The sequence below is a fragment of the Polyodon spathula genome, chromosome 10, assembly GCF_017654505.1.
Source record: "Polyodon spathula isolate WHYD16114869_AA chromosome 10, ASM1765450v1, whole genome shotgun sequence".
Classification (NCBI taxonomy): Eukaryota; Metazoa; Chordata; class Actinopteri; order Acipenseriformes; family Polyodontidae; genus Polyodon; species Polyodon spathula.
The window spans coordinates 42,017,217-42,036,520 of NC_054543.1; the positions used below are offsets into that span (position 1 = coordinate 42,017,217).

The 19,304-nt window shown below is 36.2% G+C and overlaps 1 long non-coding RNA gene across 1 annotated transcript; it reads right to left on the reverse strand.

Annotated features, from left to right (window-relative positions):
• Nucleotides 1–14,681: 14,681 nt before the first annotated feature.
• Nucleotides 14,682–18,734, reverse strand: LOC121322245. The gene is made up of 3 exons (XR_005951009.1): nt 18,550–18,734; nt 15,480–15,554; nt 14,682–15,332 (listed from the first exon to the last, which is right to left on the reverse strand). It is a non-coding gene; the product is annotated as an uncharacterized LOC121322245 (long non-coding RNA).
• Nucleotides 18,735–19,304: the final 570 nt, after the last annotated feature.

Sequence of the window (19,304 nt, forward strand, 5' to 3'; positions counted from 1 at the left end):
GGTCTTCGCAGTGCCTGCATCCAGCTCTCCCGTAGAACGTGTTTTTAGCCATGGGGGAATCATAATGCGGCCTCATGGGGCAAGACTCTGTGACAGAGTTCTATCAAATGTAATATTCTTGAAATATAATACCCTATAAGTCTCTTTTTGTTTTGCTTAAGAGGTGGGGACTTTTAGCTCAACTGCTGCAAGTGGATGAGCTTATGTCATACCGTGACGACTGTCTGTCTGCAGCTTTGTCTGTAAAGACAGCATATACCACCTGTGGCTATATCCTGCTCTGCAAATAAAGCATGTTTTCAAAGTTCACAATAATACGTGAAGTTTCTGTTGCACTTTCTTGAAGTTGATATATTGTATGCGTATGGTACAGACTTGACACTTGACCATTGTAACTTGAGACTTGACTTAAGGCTTGACCTTTGTGACTTGAGACTTGACTATTGGGACTTGGGACTTGACAAAAATGACTTGGTTACAACTCTGGCGCCATAGCACCAAATTTGCACCACTGTGAATTACAGTCAACACCGCTTTGTTTCTTAGTAAAACAAAAATAATGAAATCACATCACATTATGATTAAATGTTAAATATATAATCAGAGTCAATGTTCTTTTTATTCCTAAACAAAATCAATTTCTTCATGAAATGAAAAAGAATGAAATCACATCTTATCACAAAGTGAGGCTCCTGCGATGTTAACACGGCAACTTTTTGTTTGCAACAGCATCCTGAGGAACCACGGGCAACTCCTCCTTCAAGAGCTCAACGTGGCTAACGCAATTTACGCAAGTCACAGTGTAATCACGTTCTCACGCAACCTGACTTATTCTAAAAAATTTCTCTGTTCATCATTTGAAAATACCGATTCCCAATTAAATTGAGTGACGTCCCATAACATAAATAGCATTGGGAATAACTGCCTCCCAGAGTTGTATCCCATTTAAGCAGAAATCCTGACTATCAGTATCCCAATTAGGCAGTGCTGACTGTACAAATATACTCTGTTGAATTCTGATTAGGTAATAATGAGTTCATGATACATTTCACACTTATTAACATATCACATATATTTTAAATGAAAGAAACACAATGGCTTCCATAATAACATTTCTTTTAGTTACATTGCTGCTAAATGTGACGTGTCATACCATGTCCAATACAAGATCTCTGGGGTCAAGCTGACGATGTCACCGATCAGGCATTTCATTTAGACTTTGGAACCCCACTAACATACTTCAGATGGTCAGTGTAGACACATAACCATAGGACAGTCACATTAATCTTTCAATATTTAATAGAAAATGACTAGGTGAGCTAACTAGAATGATTAAACAATGTTCTTTATTTTATCCAGCATATGGAACATTTATGTACTTTCATACAAATAAAGAAACAGAATTATAAAATTAGACATTGTGATTTGTACCCTATCCCTTAAGAGGAATTCTGATATCCTTCCTAAATGTCTTCTGCTGGGAGAAGGCTTCCTTGCAGCTAGTGCCCTGCCAGGATACTTCTTTGTGCTCAGCAAGCTGTGTAGTTGGCAGCCGTCCCCAGGAGGAAAACCACTCTCCAAATGGCCAAGGAGCATGACTTAAAAACAGATTTATTGCATCATTACTGGACTTGTTTTTATATTCCACCCTAAGTTCACAACCTCTTATCAGTTACATACAACACCTCAGGACAACAAAGTTAGTGATGGACCCAAGTTATAATAGTGTGAAATGCTTCAATACTTTCCAAAATTAGCCACAGCTGGACAATAAGTGGGTTCCTATTTGTCAATGTATATCTGTATTGACTGGTTCATTGGGCAGAGTGATGGGCTTAGGGCAGAAAGTAATGGAGTTAGCTGTGACACACAGCATGCCAGAATCTGAGTTGCTCTAGTAAAGGGTAAGCAAAATCCAATATAGCTGTAAAGTGACTCAAAATACAGTTTAATATTCCTAAAAGTGGGGTCCCCAAATGGCTCACCTGGTAGAAGCACAGCCACATGGTGTGCCTGATGAGTCATAAAGCACAGGTTCACATCCTGGCTGGGCAAAGTGGGGAGGTCCTTACTGGGGACTCCTTATTGCACCACAGCAAACCTGGCTGGCCAGGCACACAGTGAACTTAAAAGTACACACAAGCAGGGCTGCCTTTGTCCTTCAGAGCTCAGGGAATTGCTGCAGTGAGGGTTAAAAAGCTATTGGGCATTGGTTTTGGTAATTGGGATAAAATCAGCAGTAAAATAATAATTGGACACAAAGACAAAATGAGGAAAAACATCTATTAATTGCAAAACTCAAAATAATCAAATCAGGGGTTTTGTCGTTTGAAATATTGAGTATTTGTTTATAAATTGTCCCAAGTTAAAATGTTAAATGAACCAGAAATGCTTTTCAAGATAAGTTTCTTGGATTTACAGTACCTTTTCAATAGCAGTCAGACCCTATTACTTGGCCTTTCACTTGATTACTGAACTTAGATGACTTTTATTTTTAAGGGTTAAAGCAATCTTACATTTTTATTTAAACACACACACACACAACCTGGTTTTAGGGACAAAAGGAGCCACACTGGCAAAAACAATTACCTGAAATCCCCTTGGTAACTCATAAACTACCATGCACCATCCTACACAACATCCCAGGGCTACAAGAGAATGCAAGACCCCTGCAGTCTGATATTTGGAAATAACAATAAAAAATAGAATTTATGTAATGTATTCATAATTACATCTTCAAAGCTAAAATAAAGCAATTCCTTTACAGATACTTTTATAAGTCCAGATTGTATCACCTCCTTTGAAAGAGCAAGCACAAACAAGGTCAGCTTTGATTGGAATTGGAAAGATTTAGTCTGTAATTATTTTTTTTATTATTATTTTATGAGAAACTTACTGTTGGCAAAGGCCACATTTCATCTTTTGTGTGTATATATATATATATATATATATATATATATATATATATATATATATATATATATATATATATATATATACTCAAAGCATTCCTGTTTTGCATGACACAGAGATAAAGTTACATATTCTTTCCAAAGAAGGTACTCTCTTCCCCTCAGGTGAGAGAAAAATAGAACTGTCAACCACATAGCACGCCCTTTTTATAATTATAACTTTCATGGAACAACGTGGACTATTCAGCTCAAATCAAAAGTGGGTTTTGGTACAATTAAATACATAGGGTACTGGAAGCAACCTGTCTGTCAAATGTGCACATGAATTTGGAATGAATTGTGGATTCGTTTCAACCGGTCCTATTTTTCACCATGCTGTAATGAAAAGGTATTACTGTCCAGTGGCTGAGTAACAGTCAATGCAGCTGGGCAATTGCACAGGGCCCACACACTCAGAGGCCCTAGAAAGGTCCAAAAGTTTTTGAGAAAAAAAATGAACAGTGATAACATCCTTCACATTTATATTTGTAGATGTCACCTCCATATTCATAACATTGTAGCTACCAGTGCCAGCAATTATGTTTTTTTTCTCTCTCGTTTCATCAGATACTGCTATTCATTTAGTTTTTTTATTATTATTATTTGAATTACAATTAGCTTCCTAACTTTTGAGTTTCTTCTCTCGTCACTGTTTTTGCATGGAGGCTGGTACGTACTGTGTTTTATGTTTCGTTTTATGTTTGCGTCTCTTTTTCGAACTCCGCTACCTCTTGTACTTTAGCCTAGCGGTCTCTCAATTTCGCAAAACAGTTTCCTACTGTCTTCATGGGAGGTATTGGGGTACTGTTCAGCAGTCTTTTGCAGTTATATTCTGTGTGCAAGATTCATCTGTTCATTGAAGCTGTTAACTGGTGCTGCTGGGCACCAAAATAAAGTAAAGCAAAAGAACATGCATGTATTTCTGACTGGAAAAAAAAATGATTGCATTATTGGAAGTTGCACTCAAAATGCAATTCAAGTAGCTGAGTAGAAAAGCATGTAGTTATATACTGTTCTATACATGCTAACATTCTGAGAATAAAATATTTGAAAATATTGAACACTTGACTTGGCATGTTTTATGGTCAGGGTCCACATCATTGTCTTCCTCCGCCACTGTTACTGTCGTCCACTTTATTCACAGGTTTTGATCATGCATTGTTTAGCTAGTGCAAAGAAGTTATTGTTTTGTTTAATGGTTCTACACCCAATCGAGCAGTTGATTTGCATTTTGAAAACCTGAGCGCAAATAGCTGTTGATAGTCATGTTCAAGTGTAGAATGCTGTCATACTGTAGACAAATTTTCTCATTTAGGAAATTAGTGTGAGCAGCATGTTTTCAAAATTTCTCCATTCAATTACAGAGTGCTCACTTTGTCATTACCAGTGTCTTAATGTGATGTCTAATTAGTGTAATTACAATTTACTGCTAATTGCATCAGTCACTTAGACGTGATTTTATGTATTAAGCTCTTTCAATCCCAAATTCTTATTAAGATGTTTATTCAAACAGGATTAAGTCTTGTTGCAGATGTCAAACCGAAGATTATATAAAGCGTTGCATGCTGTTATTAGTTGTGTAGTTATGACACTGAAGACTCACAAGTGAGCTCTTTCCATAGCTGCACTTGAATTAAACAAAGAGGAGAACATGACCTGCAGAAGAGATTACTACAGTACATGCAAAAATGTTTGCCAAAAATGGGTAATTAAAATAAAATATTCAATGAACTGAATGTATACTTGTATTTTCATTAACATACTTTATAGTACAATAGGTAAATCATTTCAGTAGCTAAAACTCCCAAGAAGCTGTATGAATATGCCACTTGAAAATGGCCTTCACTTAATAAAAAAAAATTATAACCCCTTTTATCTGTAATAATAGATTTGTATTGTACCGAATTGATCCATATTGCATTAAAAAAAATGTAAAAAATCAGGTTTACGGTTTTCATTTATTGCAAGCTCATATAATTCAAAGGTAATTCATGCTGAGGTTAATAATGCATTGTGTAATTTTAGGGCCTTTGTTCAGTGAACATCTTTTCAATTGACTGGTGAAAAGGTAATAATAGCTTCACACAGCGATTTATATTTCAGGTATTCATAACTGTAAGAAATGCAGAAGACCTCATTCCTTAGCTAATAGCTGCTCATTTAAATAATTATGACTTTTTAAAGTCAGATGCATACTACTTATGACAATCCAACATGGCAAATCCTTACTATTTTCAGCATTCCATAGCTTACCACGATTGCACTTAGAGCAATACTCATTTTGACAATTATTTCACATATTTTTATCTTATAAATTGTACTTGCAATTATGGTTTCTCATAAGTGTTGGAAAGCTGTAAATGGTTCTGAAAAGTTTTGAAAAACTTCTGGTAGTTATCCAAGCTTTATAAGAGCTTTCCAAAATGTGTTGATTTATTTTTTTTTTCTTAAAATTTAAAGTGACCAATTATTATTTGGATTTATTTTCTTCAAATTTGGAATGTGTAATTATATATTTTCTCCTCTCCGCAGTGAGTCCCCACACAGCACAGACATTCTGAGGGCATGTGAGCGTCTACCTATCTCACAAGTCTAAATCCAGAATTGCTTTTAGGCGGAGCTATCCAGACTGTCAGAGCCCATGTGACGCCTCCTTTGGACTCCCCAGCAGAGTTCGGCCTCATTGGAAAGCCCAGACACGAACTGGCGCCATCCAAGCTGTGTGACTCATCCTGCACTCCCAGCAGCAACGTTTTAACTGGGTGAGCCACTCAGGGATCAAAATGTGTTGATTTTTAAAACACCGGTACACACCGGTCAAGATTTGTTCTGGCATACCTCATTTATGTGTTGTATGGGAAGCCCCACCTTTTTAGCTTTCCTTTGGCTCACATACTCTAATAGACTAATAAGGGGTCTGGGTCTTTCATTATAACTTGGGCTTCTGATTTTCGGTTTTAACCGATAAAACCCGATAAAACACCACCAATACAAAAAAAATTAAATCGGTGGATAGCCAATAAACACCAGAAAACACAGAAAAAACTGTGGAAATGTTTAATCAATTCATGTTGACTTTACCCTTTAACCATTAAAAAATAAAACCTACTATAAAAATAATTATAATAAATACACTCCCCAGTGCTACTGGGCAATGTCCCGCCTTCCTGACTTGTAGCTATCATTGATTCGTTCGGAATACTTTAAACTCGCCCCAACTACTGAGTGACAGCACATTCCTACATTTCTATTGGAGACTAGAATTGCAATAAAGAATGGAGGCTTGTTAGTGGGATTTAAAGATGTATTACAGTTGAACTACGGGGGATTTAAAACAGAATTGTGGCAAAATGTAAAAAAAATGCCTACACACAAAAAACGCAGAAGAATTTGCCTGTGACCATCAGAGTTGCCAGATTTCTGCAGAGTTTTTAACCCAAAGTCATGTCAAAAATAGCCAAAAAAATAGCACAATTATTTGTTTTAACTGAAAGCAAGCTTATTATTAACACATAGACTGATGCATAAAAAACAATCAAAAGCTTTTACAGCCAAATTACAGCGTGATCCCTTTATTGAAATATTAATGCTGGTACTGTATCCCAAATAATATTGCGAACATGAAAACAGTTCAATCATTTAAAGTTATACCACCAATCTAATTACATTATCAACCCACGACTCCTTAATATTTCCTGCGGCTGTGTTTTTAAAGTAGCCCAGTTCCGCGGGAAAACCACAGAGCTGGTAACACTGGTGACCATAGAGATTTTGTTGTGGAAGACAGCAAAGGAAAGACGGTAACTTAAGTGTGCAAGTACTGTCGATTGTAAAGACCAGCTATATATGGTAAAGCATGTTAAAAAACGTAGCAAACCAGGGTGAACTATGATCAATGCACAGTATAACTATGTAAAAGCATGGTAAAACAGCAAAATACTTTACAACAACAGCTTGCTAAACATGTATACCAAAAATAAAGTAATTTTTTTTTAATTGTATATAGCCATGCATATATAGCCATATATATATATCATGGGAACCTAATGGCCCGTTTTCACTTTTAACTTTCACAAAAATTAGTAACTAGGAATTCCCACTCTGCTTTGTTTCACCCATTCCTGACAGAGTCCTTTCCCTTGTTTCAATCTTTGCCTCTAGTCCTACTTCATATCAAAATATCTCTGCTCGCTTTAGAATGCCACTGTGGTATGGTAAAGTAAGACCCCCCCAATAAAGAACTCACCGCCAAAATGATATTTCTGACAGCTCTCAACGACAGCCCACAATGAAAGTTTATTAACACTCTGTTTCAACATTTGATAGATACTGTAAGTAAAATACTTTCTTATAAGTAACAAGAGGCTCATTCCAGAAAGTGTTTTCAAAGATCTGGGATATTTCTTTTTAACAACACAGAAATAGAATTACAGGAAACATCTGAGTCATTTTTTTTTTATTGATTTATTTTTATTAAGTATTCAGTTCAATATCTGACTCTAACAAATTTCAGTATACAACAGCCCAGCAAGTGGATTTGGATGACGAGTCGACATGGTAAAGAATAGTAACATGGTCCACAAAGTTGACTGAAGGGCAGAAGATTTCCAAAACAAATGTCCACCTCTACTGAAGCTTGTGATGCATTAATGCATGCTCTTTTTTTTATTATTTTGGTTGAGCTGTTTGGTGAAGTCATGTCTAAGAGCCTTAGTCTTTGCACAGCTAACAAAAATCTCCAAGATAACTAACATAAAATAGTTGTTATGTGATGCAAGTCATAACCAGTTTCTTTGTGGGTTGCACCTAAACAGCCCTCCAGCAAATTGTCAAACTGATGGATTGCTTTGAACCTGGATTTATAGCACCTTTTTCTGAAAGCATACCTTTATGCTGACTGGGTTAATTACACCCTACCTTTCAAGGCCTAATCTAAAGATAAAGTTAAGAATCACTGCAAAAAAAAACAAAAGTTTAAAAAATGTATAAATAAAACAGCTGATCAGTTAATAAAATCCATTTTATTCCAGTATATATAACAAGTGACAGAAGACATTTTTGCATTATGGAAAATCTGGACCCCTCTTGTAAAAAACCTAGGAATAAGAAGCGGGGAAGTCCTGAGCAATTAATGCATTATACATAACCAACGTTTCTTAAAGTTCACCTACATTAATCATTTACTGTATTTTTACATATGAACACTATGTATCATTTTAAAATGAAAAGTTGCTGATAATTGGTTTCCACCCAGAGTCTGTACTGAACTTTCTGCATCTACTTGTATTGGGCATCAAGAACAGTACCTTAAGAAATAAGCAACGTAAAGTGTGTTTTTCACTACACTTTACTCATTTGAACAACATTCTATACTGTAATGTGGACCCAAAGCTGCAGTTTGCATTGTAACCAGAAGATGGCGCTTGGAGCAGAAGAATGTCAAAATGCTGACTATAGTACAATTTACTGTTACAGTTTAGTATCAACTTACAGGAAATATCAAACTGGGACTGGTGGTAATACAGTAGCTTGCTGTATGTTTGTATGGTTGGCAGTCAGCTGTATTCTTGTGTAATCAATTAATCGTGTAACAATTCTGACGATACATATCTTTTTAAACAAATGCCAGATGTTTTCATAATTTTCCATCTGTTGAAGCTGCAAAACAGGCTATCAAAAGAAGGATATTTTAACTTGAGCATGCTGGGTTAGAACAAGCATGTGCAGCAAGCGTTTCGCTAGCACAGCTTTGGAATGCAGTTCCATTGAATCCAGCATTCTTCAGGTTATTTTCCAGGAGATACAGATTAACAGATGTTTGTATCCTATTCACCAGTCGTCTGTCCCAAGAGCATCAATTCCCATTTCTCTTTATCTCCTCCAACACTTACTGAGAGACTCAGAGATAAGAAGACAGAGCTTCCTGCCTGTAAATTCATGTTTTAATCAATAGTGTTTAGTGGTGCTGGAATGGAAAGTATGGATAGTGTATTGATCTCAGACCCACTCCCTCTCCCAACCAAATATTTAGGTCATCACTGGGGAAAGTGACCTCCTTTCAAATCCCAGCCCATGCAGCCTTGCAGGGATGCTCACTCACAGGCTGTAAACACAAAGACATGAGGTCATCACGCCAGCTAATGAACCATAGCTAGGAAAAGAACAATGGAGGTTCTTGAGGTAAAGCACTGGTTTCTGCAAGTTGTCTGTTTATATATTTTTACTGGGAATATCACTATTTCTCAGAACATTAGTTCATGTACTTGTTGGAGGTTATTGTTGTAAACTACATTTTGTGGATGAGCTGGATGTCCACTGATTATACAACATATTAACGACCCTGGTGATATATATATATACTTTGCGTGAACCCCGGCCCAAACAGGGTTCCATTGTGTTATTAAAAAAAAAATAAAAGTACGTGGAACCTCATCTGGTCTCCCCCGAGTCTGTCTCACCCCCATAGCACAAAACGCTACAATATATATATATACTTAAGTACGACCAGAGGGAGCTCAGACAGAGTGGGGGTATCGTGTTTGCGGTGATATATATATATATATATATATATAGTATATGCTGTAAACTGTATATAAAATGAATACAGATATTGAGAATAAATGTATGGTACATACCATTCTTATTATTCAGTAAACATAATAATAAAAAGTCTTTAAGAGACTAGAACTTGTTTATTTATTTTTGTATTTATTTATTATTTTTATATATTGGCAAAGCTTAAATAACTCACTCTTTTAAGTCAGTGTAGTATAACATTAGTCTAGTTCTCACCCAATAAAGCTTGAACCTGTCACATTTCATTCTAACTGCAACAACTGTTGTGATTCCCTATTGACATCATCATAGCACTTATTTTCTGGCTGTCTTAATTCCAGTACTGTGATTATTTATTTCTTGTACCACTATATATGATATACAACATGTCGCTGTGTATAACATGCTTGGATATATAATATCCACTTTGGTAATACTTTAATTATTTCCATGAATTTCTCTTTCATACAAAATGTTCCCATCAATTACCTGTATTTGTTATTCCTGGAAGTAAAATGTATATAATGGACTATATGATATAAAAAAGGGTTCATTTTATAAATGAGCATTTATGGTAACTTATTATTGGAGCGCTACATACTGTACCAACAAAATAATGTACCTGTCTGGGAAGACAGTAATTGGGACTTTTTAATATCTGCTTGTGTTGTTAATAGCACTTCTTTGTAAAAATAAATAAATAAATAAATGAATGAATGAATCTCCCTTTGCTCAAGTGTTCTATTGATGCCTCGTATGGGGTTGTCAGCAGTGCCAAAAGCATGGATTCAACTCCTTGTTAATAGCACTCAGCTCACAGCACATTCTGTAACTGTTAATGTGCCTCCAACCAGTTTTGGGCAACAGCATAACTGCTATACTTGGCTTCTCTGTATTCACACAGGGCTATGTTTGGACATGTGCCCTACAGTTTAAAGCAGCTTTGTTTAGAGGAAGCAGCAAGGTGACAAAGGGAGATCAATGGAGGGAATAGGATTGAGGGGGTGGGGGTTTGTGACTAGAATAATTTAGAGCATGGTACTGTGCAATGCAAAGTTGTTTTAGTCGTATGATAAATTGCTATTTTAGAATTTTCTAGAATGTGGTTGTCTTCTTTATCAACAGCATTAAACAGTTTTATAAATATTAAACTACAGCCACCTTAGTTAACTCGACTGGTGGATAACTCGACACTTTCGCTAAATTCTGCAAATTTTTCTGTATAAAATATATGCACCTGCCTCTTAATTTTTTTATTTGACTCCACGCTTTACTCGTAACTCGACACTTATTATCGGTACCGAAGAGATAAAAACTATTAAAAAGTCTAGTGGGTAACTCGACTGTCGTTTCACGTGACTGACCTCTGACTGGAAATGGATCGTTCGTTCATTCAAATTAGACAGTACAAGCCAGTACCTAAAAGTGTAGTCAACAGTTTGTGGTTGGATTGTTCTCACAAAAATAACGTTGTATTTATTTTATGAGTTCTTATTTCAATCAAACGTTATGAGTTGTACAGAGTGTGTACAGTACTGTATACTGTAATTGATTCATTCACTGCAGTTCTTTCAACCATTTTCATAAGTACATTTATCCAAAAATATACTTGGAAATACTGTAAACATGTGAGTTCTGTTACTTATATGCCTATTAATGCCATGGCTCATGTGCACCCATGGTTAACACCTTGGATAAGTCAACACTAAATGACATCCCCGTGGGGTGACGAGTTAACCAAGGTTGATTTTCATTCATTAAAACACAGCTATGTGTACAGGGACTTTATATCCACACACACACACACATATATATATATATATATATATATATATATATATATATATATATATATATATATATATATATATATATATATGTCTCTCAGGAGAGATTTCAATCCTAAAAAGCTTTCATAGAAAGTATGGTTGAAACATATCTATCCAGATGAATGGGTAGAATTGGAGTAGAACTGGAGAATGTATTCAACTATGGAGCTGGCTGTTACTTCATATTGATACAGACATGATGCAGATAATGAGATTACTCACAGTCTGCTGCTCTCAGCCTTTCTCACAGTGCCAGGGGTGAATGTGCCACACGTGGAGGGGTTAATACAGTGCCAAGAAGACAGTGTGCCAAGGGCTTTTAAGTGTAAACAGATTGCACCCTTATCTTACACTGGAAGGTGTATACATGCCAGGAAAAGAAAGTTTAGCTAAGTAAAGTTTTTGACAAAAAAGGGACAATTGGGATTCCAATAAAGGGAATCTAGTCATAGTTGCGTGGCAGTTTATAGGCATTTTATGTTTATTTGAATTTTATTTTTTATTTACTAACTTTTGAATTTAACAGTATCTGTAGAGCTGTTATGTATTAGCCACAGAATATTTGGAAATTGTTTTGACAAACTGTTGTGACCAAAATGTTTATATAAATTGAAACCTCATTTGAGCATCTTATTTGAGTAGCTCAGTTAATACCAGTTGGTTTAAAGTTTCACTTGTTTAATTGTATTCTGTTTGAGTCTGCTATCTCTTCTTATTAGATTCCCAATATTTTTAGGGCACCGTTTCATGGTAGCTATCTAAAAATATATAAATGTTGTGTTATCAATCAGCAAAATCTAATCTTAATTTATATTCAGGAACAAAAAGGTATCTCAGATTAGTCTTGATTATTTTATTGTACTGAACAGCACAGAAAATTCATTTATATATACAGACACACACAGATATGTATACTGCTGGTATACAGCTGGTACTGAGGAAGAATGTTTTACTGCAGCAGTATGGCATATTAGTTTCCAGACTTGCCACGCACATATTTTGTATTTTTCCTTTTCTGTTAGTGTTAACTTAAGTATTTTACCATTAACCCTTGAGACCAATAAACCTTGAGAGACTGCTTCTGGAGAGGCAGGGCTATAGACCACTGACATCCTTTTTGCCAATGCTGATGAGCAGCTAAACAGATTCAAGGATTTGTGGGGAGCATGTATTTTAAAGGCTATGGGACAGAGTTACTATGTGCATTTTTAAAAATGACTAGAATAAAATACAAAAGGATAGATAGATAGATAGATAGATAGATAGATAGATAGATAGATAGATAGATAGATAGATAGATGTGTGTGTGTGTGTGTGTGTGTGTGTGTGTGTGTGTATTAAAACACAATGCCCTTGAATTACATTTTGTGATATTTTGTTTTAGTACATGGTATTTATTTTGCTGCACTTCGTTACCTTCATTCATGCCTTTCAGGAAAAGTAAAGAAACCATTGTTGCATTCACATGAAGTACAAAGAGGTGATGGTTCACAAGTAGCACCCTTTGTAGATATGTTTTCTGTTGATTTAGTTTGATTTAAAATGCATGTTTTTGTTATTTATGAAAAAGTTGTGATCTTTGTAGTAGCCCAGGTATCAGTTTTTGTTATATGTAGCACATGATTTTACAGGAAATACAAAAATAAAATAACTGTATGGGGCACTACACATTGCAGTATTGCTGTGAATGTTGTTGTTCTCAAAGAAAAGAAAACTACATGTCACAACAGGCTCAGCATGGACATTTTGGGAAAAAATGTGCTTAGCACTTACAAAACTAAGGAACAGTTGTTCCATATCACTGTGCTTTGGCCTCTGCTGGCTAACATATATTAACTTCCTATAGGTAACAATGCGACATGACGGATGATATCTGATAGTCCAGAGAAGGTTAAGTGCATTTTGTGTCAGCAACATCAGGTATAATTGAAGGTACTTTCAGGAGGATGCAATAATAAGAGATATCCCCGTAACTGTACTTGAGAAACAAAAAGGGGAGGGGAGCCTGAGCTGAGTCCCTATGGTACTATAAACCCATCAGATTTTCTGCTCCCACCTGTGGCCTCTATATTGGGGCATGTGAGCTGGTATTCTCTGGAGAAAAAAAACAAAGCCTGTGTGGACATGTTTGATTCCCTGAACAAAGCAAGGATGAAGAGAGGCATATGTTCAAAATCATGTGTCTTTGTATTTTTATTAGAAGATAACAATCATATTAATTATTTTTATAATAAGGCAGGGGTTATTGAAGGGAAAAAACATGACATAAAAATCTTATAAAAAGAAAGAATAAATAAGAACAATATTTTACAATACAAGGAGGCTTGCTGGCCCTATATTTTTGCACTGCGTTTTGCAGCCTCACATTTCAAACATGAAGCACAGCACCCCAACAATTTTAGTGTTCAGTTAATGTTTTATTCTTTTATATTGTACCGGTAATTTCTCTTTTCATCTACAATCTACAATCACTTATTTGAGCCTGTCTGCACTATGCATCAGATTCAGCTTGAGGGCAAGGCAAAGTATTGACATAAATTCGGCTGAATTGCATACCAACATTTGAACGGGACGCTCATCGCTGGGAGGTCATACGCATCATACACATGGGATGAGTCATAAGTTAGTGATCAGCAGATGTGTCAGCAGCACAAAAAGCACAGCGTGTGGTTTTCACTAACTCTGCTTTGCAGAATAAATTTTTTTTTCTATCGGTAATTATCAGAACCGTCTTCCTATGCATTGGGAAGTGAGAAGAAAAAAGAAATCCATTCACTGTGCCCAAAAATAAATAGCAAACTCTTCACCTTCTAAATTACTACAATTCAGCAGGTGGCTGTGCACCTGAAATTGCCTCACATGGAGAATTTCAGTATCACCTTGTTACTCACCACTAACAACAAAAATGTATTGGTTTCATTTTAGTCAGAAGTGACTCGATGCCACTTTCTGACTACATGTGATAATGGTTAGGAGTTCCTGACAGACACAGTATAGCAGTATCGTAAAGCCGTAAAACAGCTCAATAGATTTGCTCAGTTATTTTTGCTGATGTAAGACTCTGGATTTGCTCTTTCACTGCAGGGTCAGCTTTGTAAAACTAGCAGAAATATGTTTCTTTTAAACAGGGCATTTAGTTTTTCCATACATTGATCTTGCATGACAAGTACAGATTAAAGGTGTAAAAAAAAAAAAAAAATTACCAATATAAATGACATTTTGGAACATGCATGTCATTATTTACTGTCAGTCACCGAGCACAATTACTCCTTAAGAAGTTCTAAACCCCAGGATTAAGTTCCCGAAATACAAACTGCTAATGCTTTTTAAGCAACCGAGCAGAATCAAGTTGAAGATACAGTCACTGATTTCAAGTATGTTCTACTGTGATCGGAATTGAGTTGTGTGTGTGTGTCAGGGGTTATGTTTGGATGACTTTACATGTAAATATATATTTTTATAATAACCTTCTCTTCTATACTCCACATGTTGTTTGGATCTCAGACTGACCACCAGACCACTCCAGGAACCACACAGACATGTGCGTAAAACGGTTCTTTATTGTGTCAAACAAAAACAAAAAAACACACAGAAGAGCTGTTTTTTTTTATGAAGAAATGTCAACAACAAGAACACTTATACCCCCTAAAATAACAATGGTTTTCCTAGGGGTGCTATAATTTAATATCCACACAGTAAGTATTCAGGAAAGTAAACAGTATAGTTTAGTACCACTGGAGGGTTTCAAAATGTCCCACACTGTTTAGAAGGTAGATCAATTATGTCCACAATACCATTATAGTGCTGACCTTCAATGGCCACAGAGTATCTCGTTCCTCAAAGGACAAAAAGAGATCTTCTCCAAAGTGGTCTTCTCCATAATGCAGACACTTTAATTTGCCCACGAAAGTCCAACTGGCTCCTTGCCAATACTTTGCATCCAGATCCCACACCCGCCTCCAGGGGGTGCTTCCTCCCTCCCTCCATGACATTGATCCTGGAGAAACAATAAAAACAATCTGTTGTTAATACTCTCTCTCTCCCCTTCCCGTCTCACTCTGAGCGGGGCTAATTCACACACCCCCTGCATTCGGCCCCTCCCTACAAGAGCATTAGTCTTCCAACCCGGCCACTGATACTTAACTCTGGCAGGCGAGAGCCTCGCTTATCGGGGTGTCTGCAGGTAATACAGCAGTCCGTCTTCTCTGCAATCCTTCTTCTGGAACAGAGGGAGAGAGAAGGCAAGCCCTGAAGACAGACAAAACTACAACCAATACAATCAAGATATCTTCCAGTCCAACAGTATACTTATTCCATTCACAGTCCCTTTGTACTATGAATTTGTTAACAATAACTAGAACATGAGCATCCATCAAATGGGACGCTTACATAAGTAACACAAATTCCACTCGCAGTCAGTTGTGAAACAGTATTCTCTTAGTCACAACAATGCAAAGAGCACTTAACTTTCTTTTCTTTGATGTAGAGCCTTCAGTGCATTATAGTTGTGCTGTTTTGTTTCCTCCTGCTTCTCTTCAATGCAATGGTTGTTTAGACTCCAGTGCTGCTTGTCTTCTTTGTCCAAAATGGCCACAGTCCAGTTTCAATGTGTTTTCTTTCCCTCCCTCCCCCCCTCCCATCCCATCCCATCCCATCCCATCCCATGTTCAATCTCTCTGTTCTTTTGTTTACAGTTATATAGGGGAACTAATCAAGGGGTGCTGATGACTTGCACCCGACTACATTAAATGGCCGTGTTACTTGAGACCATGTTAAAATAAAAGGATAAAACACACACATAAAACTCCTTATTGGGGTCTCCTTTTGGGTACATAAAACATATAACTTTAACCCTATAATGGAATCTCGCTTTGGGTATAAAAATAAATAAAATACACAGCGTAAATAGCGTGACATAGTAATGACAAAAGAATCGAGAAACATTGTATATGCAAGTAAGCCAAGAAAAACTAATTTAGTAATAACTTATCAGTTGAATCTGGTACTATTCAATTCCATCAACAGATGGGCTAATTATATATTATGGGCATTTCTTAAATGATCTGTAGGGGCTTGCAAAGCATAAGCTTTAATCACTGCTGTGATGAAATTCAGTATGCTTAAATGCAAGATCATTATTCTGATGTCAAAATTAATAATGTAATTAGCCCAGGCATACATTTCCTTTAATTATACTGAAAAGCAAGCTCTCATAGAACTAGGAGAACATTCCTCTGAGTCAGCGAAAGGCTTCTACACACACTCTGGAAAACTAATTACGTGGAAAAGGAGACGAAGTTAACCCTTATTTATGCCCCCTCTATACTGTATGTACCATTTAAGCAAAAGATATATTTTCTTCTTTGAAGGACCAAACTTTTTTTGTATTTGTTTTTTTTTTAAATCTAACAGCGTTCTGTGTATAAGGATAATGTAAATGTACACAGGCCTAGTTTTGATTAATGTTAAAAAAAAAATGGAAGGCAATGTGGAACTTCAAGAGTTCTTGCGTTGCATCCTGCCATACCTCCCATGTTGTGAATCTGAACAGATCAAACAAGGGACACTGGTGCTATTTGGTTAGAGCTGGCCTATCCTTAGACGGTGGGAGGTAAAAAGGGTTAGTAAATCAAGAGAAACTGACTTTTCTTTAATTGCATTAATGCTATTATTATTGTAATGTCATTTTTCTTTTTTAAATGTTTGCACATATTAAACCCGACACAAATTGGATATGTGAATATAATAAAACAAAATTTAAAAAAGTCTCAGTGATATATATCTGAATCACTGATGCTTATGTTCTTGTTCAAGAAATGTAATATTCAAATAATCCCCCCACCCCCACACAGCAGTATCATCTGACCCTGTATAACAGATTCATCCTGGCAGACAGCTCTGTAGCTGTCCAGCTATGTGATTTTCATTACAGAGTATGCGGTCATCAGAATAAAATGTATTCTGACTCGTATAGCATTGTATGCTCGCGGACATCTGACAACTTCCTATATATATATATATATATATATATATATATATATATATATATATATACATATCCTGACCTCAGTTTTCACAGAAGTGCAGTGGGGAATAGACCTCAGCTGACCCACAGTTCATGTTTGACCACTGATGTCCTGTATAATCCAGATTGATGTTGCAATTTGGTATTCCCCTTGCAAAGACCACGGTACTGTATCATTGAAATGCTATTACACAACCATATCACTTTCACTCCTTATAAGAAACAAAACACATTTACCCTGTTGTGCTTGCTTTGCGTGAATAGGCAGCTTCTGTCTTGTTGCTCTTTGACAGGTTTCAGAAAGTCTGCGGGAAGTATTGTGCAGTTGTTTTGCACATGAGTTAAAACAGATTCGTGGTTTTCATTAGCAGAAATAAGCATTTTTAGCGGATTTAAGCGTTTAAGTCATATTGAAAGCGATCAGTCATTGAAGTTCATCTGTTCCGGTTTTGTTTTGCGTGGCGAGAGCAAGAAGGCAAGAAAAAAAATGGCACGTATTTTGGCAAGGTGTCCCAGGAGACTGCACAGGAGTTTAGAGATTCCAGAAGGAGATGATTTCACCAGAATCATCACCTGAACTTTCATGATGGGAGTCTGAAGTGAGTGTTTTCCGGTATGGTAAAATACCAAAAAAAAAAAAACCCTCTAGAAAACTATCCAACAAATTAGACAACAGAGGTGATGCAACCCCCAGAATCACAACATTGGTATTTGTCATTTAGGGAGATCCAGCAACATAAAGCAAAGCAGAAACCAAAATGTATCCTGCAGTATAAGAGTGACTCTTAAAATTTATTTAATTTAAAACCACCAAAAAATCTATAATTTTTTAAATAGAACCAGGTCTTCGATTTGATAAAGATACTACCCCTGCCTCACAAACAGAACAAAAAAAAATTCACAGAGCAAACAAGCAATGTCCTAATGGAATCCTACACAACATCTTGTCTTATTAAATACATTTGGAAGATGTGCTGTAACCATACACTGAATCTGCATTATCAGGAATTGGTAACAAGAGCTGTCTGACCATGTTTTTACGAGCCATAGGAGAGATACTTTATTGTACAATTTGTATTCTGGTAACATACACCTAAATTAGAATTGACCATGTGAATACCATTTACATGTGAACATTAGGTCAATTTAGATTTAGCGATTATCATAAAAATATATTAAAGTTACTTACCAAGGCACTTTACATGTAACCTGAAAACACAGTCTTAGATCTCTAAATTGAAAGGAATTTACAAAGTGCTCCTAATAGTGAGATGGTCTTGATATGGTGCTGGAGGGAGGTTTATATATTAACCCTTTTAAGCTCTAGCCCCATGAAAGCAGCTTAAATAATAAATGTTTACAGTAATGCATTTAACAAGAGCTGGTTTCTTAGAAAATGGAAGTACAGTAAAGCAGTATCAGTGGAATTCTTAGGAATGCAATATATGTTTTGTAAACATCACAAGACATACACAAGGTGCGTTTACACTTGCTTGCCGGAATCCGGATGATTCCGGAACTATCTGTTCCGGAAATGTGTGTTTACACTTGTATGAAACAGCAGGGAGTGCTACTTGGGGTACTGACTCAATGACTGCATCCAACATTTATCACTTGGCCGCTTTTAAAATCTTCTTTTTTTTCTTGCTGAAGGGAATACAATTAATATTTCTAGCCAGAATACCTGGTAAACAGTGATTTGTAAAGAAAAAAGGAAACCAAAGGATAAATACTAACTGTCATCAGAATATGAGTACTCCAGTTTGGTCTTGAGGATATTTCTGTCTCAGGGGCTTTTCAAAATGCTATAATCTGTGTGACTATAGAAGGAGATGGATAGCAGCATCTATAACTTTGATAATGACTAATGAGTGTGGCTTTGTTTCAAGCTACAATATAACATGTGTTATTTGCTTTTGTACCACCATTCAGCCAAGAACATAT